This window comes from Triticum urartu, chromosome 7A (assembly GCF_056163025.1).
Source record: "Triticum urartu cultivar PI428250 chromosome 7A, HENAU_Tu73, whole genome shotgun sequence".
Lineage (NCBI taxonomy): Eukaryota > Viridiplantae > Streptophyta > Magnoliopsida > Poales > Poaceae > Triticum > Triticum urartu.
In genome coordinates, this window is record NC_141879.1 from 41,088,505 (window position 1) to 41,095,555 (window position 7,051).

General features: G+C 49.2%; 1 pseudogene; it reads left to right on the forward strand.

Moving 5' to 3' along the window:
• Positions 1-2,839: 2,839 nt before the first annotated feature.
• On the forward strand, positions 2,840-3,886 carry LOC147957467 (uncharacterized; annotated as a pseudogene).
• Positions 3,887-7,051: the final 3,165 nt, after the last annotated feature.

Here is a 7,051-nt window from a genome sequence, read left to right on the forward strand (position 1 = left end):
GGGGAGGCGGAGCACGTCGAGCTGCGGCGTGGGCGCGGCCAGAACACGGCCCCGAGGCATGGGCGGGGCGCGTGCGCGGTGCGGCGCGTTCGGCGATGCGGGAGCAGAAGCAGGGGAGAGGAGGCCGGGGGCGGGCACGGAGCAGGGGAAGAGCGGAGGAGAGGCTGGGCCTCACTTGCGGTGCAGGGGAACGGGGCGGCGAGGCTTGGTGATGCGCGTCGGGGAGGAGGACGAGGAAGGCATGCGGTCCGGCGGGGAGGCCGGCGAGGTCTAGGCGGCGGCGCGTGCACCGGGCGGCGAGGGCGCGGTCGGGGATGGGCGCTTGCGTCGGGATCGGGCGCGGCCCCGATCTAGATCGAGACGAGGGGGAGAGAGACGTGGGGGAGGAGTGGGGATCGTGCGGGAGCAGTGGGGGTGGACCGGGCTAGGGTTTCCGTCGGTGGGGGGGTTATGGAGGGGTTAGGTGGGCCGGCCTGGTTGGATGGCCAGCTGGGCTGAGGCCCAGCATGGGGGGGGGGTCTTTCTTCCTTTTTTGTTGTTTTGTTTTTGTTTATACCTCTTCCTTTTATTTATTTTTCCTGTACTGTTTTCTTTTATTTTTGTTAGTAAAATAGTTTTACAAAATATTAAACTGGCTCCATATTTAGAGTGGCAAAATGAGACACGGTCACAAAAAGTTTGGTACCTAAACGAAATATTTTGGACTTCTATAAATTTAGAAGACATTTAAATATTTATTTTTAGCCATTTTTTAAATTAATTTAGAGCCTTTAAACTTTATAACAAAGTTTGGTTTCTCCACCATAATTATTTATGCATCATCTGGTACCTCTAGAACATTTTAGTTTATTGTTTAAAAACTTTTGTTGTTTGCCTATACTTCAAATTTGAATTTGAATCGGTTTCGAACTAACATGAGATTAGCGATAGTAATCAAAGTGACGTGGCATCATTAACAAAGAATTACTGTAGCTTAATTATCCGGACGTCACAGATGGATCGGGAGAGGGACGAGGCAGGGAAGGAGGTGGGAGGGAGGAGGCGGGAGTGGGAAGGGAGAGGGAGGGAGGGATCGGGAGAGGGACGTGGAGGGGAGGGAGGTGGAAGGAGGAGGGATGGAGGAACTACCTCAATGGAGGAGGGGCAGGACCGTCGGCGGCGGCGGGTGACGACGGTGGTCGGGGAGGGCGGCGATGGTGGTCGAGGAACGGCGGCGGCGGTGAACGACAGGGGGTGCGAGGGAGAGTGAGAGTGGAGTGGAGACGGGAGAGTGAGGGACAGCCAGTTCGAGAAGATAGTATAGCTTTAGCAGTAGCGCGCGTTAGGATAACGCGCTACTGCTAAACGCCATAGTAGTAGTGCCTTTTACTCCGGACGCGCTACTGCTATGCCTATAGCAGTAGAGCCTTGTGCGAAAACGCGCTACTCCTAAGGCTAAGCATGTAAAAATAAACATAAAAATACATTGATCATCGATGATCTTTTTGTGTAGAATCTGAATTGTCAATATGAATCCTCACCGTTTTCGGAACCGGAGAAGACTCATATTGCGGCCGCAAATCCTACACATAAAGTTCAATGAAGACCAAGTGGTTGTGATAGTTTGAGAAGTAGCATATTTAAGGTGGTAAACACCCTATTCGTGGAGAGAGGTGGGACTAAACTTAGTTGCATGGTGTGGACTAAACTTAGCATTAGCGAGCGTTGGAAAAAAGCGCTACTACTAAGTTCAATAGCAGTAGCACGTTTACGAAACAGGCGCTATTGCTATACCTAGTTTGGCGGCAAGGTCGTGGCAATTGTAGTAGTAGCGTTGTTTCCTCCTGACGCGCTACTGCTATGTGGATATCAGTAGCGTGTTTTGTTGTCACGCGCTACTGCTAAGTATCAGTAGCGCCTTATTTTAAACCGCGCTGCTAGTAAGATTCTATGTATAAGGTTTTCCCTAGTACTGTTGTGTGAGGGTCCGGTTCTACCTCTGTCCGGCAAAGAAAAGAGTGGCGCCACAAGCAAGGCATTTCTGGCTACTTGATGGATGACCTTCGCACTCTCGTCCTGTCCTCTTGGATTGGGTTCTCATTATGGGTTGAAAGGTGTCTGATGTCTTGTGTCGAAGTGTTATTGTCAGGGGTCTCTTGGTGTAGTAGCAAGTTCGGGGTTCGCGGATGTTGTGTATTTGAAGAGTTTGGCGGGAGTCGCCAGTGCAGTTGTGGGGATTATTACCATGTGAGTAGTTAGTCTGTGCTTTGTCTACATTAGTTTTCGCCCGTTTTTCCGTAAATTAACTAGGCAATTCTCTTCTTCTAATTAATCGATTGAGGCAAATCTTTTGCCCCCGTTTCAAAAAACAAAATCTCAAGTAATCAGCAAAAAACACATTGGAAGTTCAGTAATAGTGTACATCTCTTAACCTCATAACCAATAGAAGGAATGCCTGCAGCACATGGTTTTCATCTATTTAAGGAACAGAGCAACCAATGCTTAAAATGTACGTCAAATTAGCAACACCATAACTATGACAGTGTGCTACTGTATAGTGTGTAGCTCATGAGTGTTAAACACATCAATATCTACATGGCTGGCGGATATCTTCATGAGGCGCATCTGGTTAGGTAGTTAGAGTATAATGTTTATCTGTTGTATCTCTTATCTCTACCTCCTTTCTTTATCTCTAAGAATGTAATCTCAACCGAATGTATGCGCTGTTATGGGAGGTGCGCCCCATCTATATAACACGAAGCCGTCGGCCTGAGAAGGCAAGACGTTCCGCTAGTTCGCACATGGTAATCAGAGCCCCATCTCTTCCCATCTATTGATATCCCATCTACCGAGCCTAGACATGTCTTCCTCCTCCTCCTCCGGTGCTTCCCAGACTACCCTCAATGGGCAGGTCACCGAGAAGCTAACACGCATGAACTACGTGCTCTGGCGCACGCAGGTCACTCCTCATCTGCGCGGCGCTGGCGTCTTCGGCTACGTCGACGGCACCACATCGGAGCCGGCCAGGCTTCATGTCACCAAGGACAAGGATGGCAAAGAAAGCACTGAGCCCAACCCTCTCCACCCAATCTGGGTCCGAGAGGATCAACAGGTGTTGGACTACCTGCTCAGCACCCTCTCCAAGGAGGTACTGATCGCGGTGACCACGGTCACCACGGCGCACGCGCTCTGGACAGCGGTGGCAGGTATGTTTTCCTCGCAGTCCATGAGCCGCGTGAATAATATCAGGACGGCGCTCATCAATGCGCAAAAGGGCAACCAGACGGTTGCCGCCTACTTCGCCGCTCTCCGTGGCCTCATCGATGAGCTTGCCGCTGCGGGGAAGGCCATCCAAGACGACGAACTCATCTCCTACATCTCCACAACCTCGACGTCGACTACCAGCCCCTCGTCTCCACCCTCGACGCACGCGTCACGCCAGTCTCCCTCGACGAGCTCTACGCCATGCTCAGTAACTTCGACCAGCGCATGGCCTAGTTCAATCACTCGGGCAGCGGCGGCTTCCGCTCCTCCGCCAACGCCGCGGTGCGTGGCCGTGGTGGTGGATCACATGTCCGTAGCTCCTCTCGTGCCAAGGGGCGATCTGGCGGACACGGTGGCGGCGGCAACAGCGGCGGCGGCCATAGCCGCTCTGGTGCATCTCGCGGTCGTCATGGCGGCGGTCCACCTCGGGCCCGACTGGAGCTGCCTCGCTGCCAAATTTGCGGTAAGCCAGGGCACACCGCGAAGGATTGCTGGTACCGTTATGATGAAGACGACGAGGACTCCCAAGATGAAGAAAAAGTGGCTGCCGCGGCTGATGGATCCTATGGCATCGACACAAATTGATACGTCGATAGCGGCGCCACCAATCACATCACCAACGAACTTGAGAAGGTCACGATGAAAGACAAGTATCGTGGCAAAGATCACATCCACACGGCAAGTGGAGAAGGTATGCAGATTTGTCACATTGGTCATTCTACGTTTCGTACCCCTCACCGTCCAATTCATCTTAAGAAAATTTTGCATGTCCCTAGTGCTGCCAAAAGTCTCCTCTCTGTTCACAGAATTGCCCTTGATAATCATGTTTTCCTCGAATTTCATCCTTATTTCTTTTTGATCAAGGACCAGGCCACGAAGAAGGTTCTCTATCGAGGTAGATGTGTTCGAGGGCTTTACCCGTTGATTCCGGAGCTTAGGAGACTCAATAAACAAGCCAATGGTGTTGTCAAAGTTTCGTCAACACGGTGGCACGATCGATTAGGGCATGCTGCTTTTTCTTTAGTTGAAAAATTGCTTAGGAAAAATAAACTCTCATTTGTTGGTGAGCAAAATATCGAAACTATTTGTGATTCTTGTCAATGTGCTAAAAGTCATCAATTACCGTATCCAGTATCTACTAGTGTCTCTACCAAACCACTTCAATTGATCTTTTCTGATGTGTGGGGTCCTGCTCCCACTTCTGTTGGTAGACATGAGTATTATGTAAGCTTTATAGATGACTATAGCAAGTTTGTGTGGATTTATCTTCTCAAAAGGAGATCTGATGTCTTTCAAGTTTTTCAAAACTTTCAAGCCTTGGTTGAACGAAAATTTGATAGCAAAATTATTGCAGTCCAATCTGACTAGGGGGGGAGTATGAAAAACTCAACTCCTTCTTCCAAACACTTGGCATATCACACCACGTCTCATGTCCTCATGCCCATCAACAGAATGGCTCCGCTGAACGGAAGCACAGACACATAGTTGAGGTCGGGCTAGCTCTCCTGGCAGGAGCCTCCATGCCCCTCAAGTTTTGGGATGAGGCCTTTCTTACTGTTGTTCACATCATTAATATGCTTCCTAGTCGAGTCATCAATAATCAAACTCCAGTAGAAAGACTTCTTCACATCAAACCAGACTATAAATCTCTTCGCGTGTTTGGGTGTGCTTGTTGGCCCAATCTTCGCCCATACAACAAAAGAAAACTCATGCTTCGCTCAAAACAATGTGCTTTTCTAGGGTATAGCCCTCAACACAAAGGTGTCAAGTGTTTAGATATTTCCACTGGCCGTGTCTATATATCCCGTGACGTCGTTTTTGACGAAAAAAAATTTCCTTTCGCCACCCTTCACCCAAACGCCGGTGCTCGCCTCCGAGAAGAAATTCTCCTCTTACCTACTCATCTTACCACCATTGATCAAGGGGGTCCGAATTCTGATGATCAAATGTTGACTAATCCTGCTACTAATGGTGTGCATGAGTTTTCTGATGATGTTCCAATAGATAACAGTGAAAATAATGAAGAAAACAGTGACAAAAACACGCCGGCAGGTCCATATCGCATGTGTCCGCATCCAGGAGGCATATCCTCCTCGGGATCGGCTCCGCAGCAGCAGTTTAGTCGATCTCCCTCGGGATCGGCGCCGGCAGACGCGCCAGATGCGCAGGCGACAGCGCCAGCCGACCGTGCGGCTGTCTCCAGTCCAGTGCACGCCGCGCGTCACGCTCCAATTGGCGGCGGCCCAAGCGCCTCTCCGCGCCAACCCTCGTCCGACACGCAGCAGCCCGCGGTTCGCCAGGACGGCGCGCGCTTCCGTGACCAACCGGTCACATACAAGCGGCGCGACCAGGTTCGCCGGCCTGACACTGGGTCCGGATCTGCTGCGGGACCGGGCGTGGACTCCTGTGCACCCACGCGTGCGTCGAAGGCTGGCGTCCGCCTCGAGGCTGATCCGCCATCATCCACCAATGATGAGGCCCCGGGATCTTTTGTGCCTACAGAGCATGCTGCACCTGATCAAACTGCCACAGAAGATCCGGCAGGAGCAGATTCTGCTATAGGAGCTTCTACTTCGGGATTTTCAGTGGCCGAAGATCCTGATGCTGCACCGTCACGGCGTACACGACTACAGCATGTACATCCTGTTAATTATAAACACATAACCAAATACGGTATGATTTGTTCTACAGGTGAACCCCAGACACTCCAGGAAGCACTTGGTGATGAAAGATGGAAAAATGCTATGAATGAAGATATACATGGCACTCAAGAAAAATAAAACTTGGCATTTGGTTCCCCCACAGCAAGGTAATAATTTAATTGACTGCAAGTGGGTATTCAGAATAAAGAGGAAATCTGATGGAACTATTGATCGCTACAAGGCTAGGCTCGTTGCAAAGGGTTTTAAACAACGGTATGGCATAGATTACGAGGACACGTTTAGTCCAGTTGTTAAAGCTGCCATTATCCGTCTTGTTTTGTCTATTGCTATTTTCAGGGGATGGAATCTCAGGCAACTTGATGTTCAGAACGCGTTTCTTCACGGTGTTCTGGAAGAGGAGGTATATATGAAACAACCTCCTGGGTTTATAAGTAAAAGTGCACCCTCTCATGTCTGAAAGTTGGACAAAGCACTTTATGGTTTCAAACAGGCACCAAGAGCATGGTACTCCCGTCTCTGTCACAAAATGCAAACACTCGGTTTTGTCCCTTCAAAGTCTGACACCTCTCTGTTCATCTACAACAAGTTCAATACATGCACATTTGTCTTGATATATGTTGATGATATTATTGTGACAAGCTCATCTGATGAAGCTATCACAGGGTTGTTAAAAGATTTGAGTAGAGACTTTGCCTTGAAGGATTTTGGAGACTTGCATTATTTTCTTTGGATTGAAGTAAAGAGGCACAAGGATGGACTTCATCTCTCCCAAGAAAAGTATGCAGTTGACTTGGTAAGAAAAGCTGGTCTACAAGATTGTAAACCTACATCTACTCCACTGTCCAGTTCAGAAAAACTATCTCTCACACAAGGAACTCTCTTGAATCAAGAGGATAGCACAAAATACAGAAGCTTGGTAGGAGCTCTTCAATACCTTACTCTTACTAAGCCTGATATTTCTTTTGCTGTCAACAAAGTATGTCAGTTCCTTCATGCACCTACAATTGTTCATTTGACTGCTGCCAAACGGATAGTTAGATATGTCAAAAACACATTAAGCATGGGTCTCAATTTTAGCAAGTCATCCTCTACACTTGTCAGTGCATTTTCTGATTCTGATTGGGCAGGCTGTCTTGATGATAGAC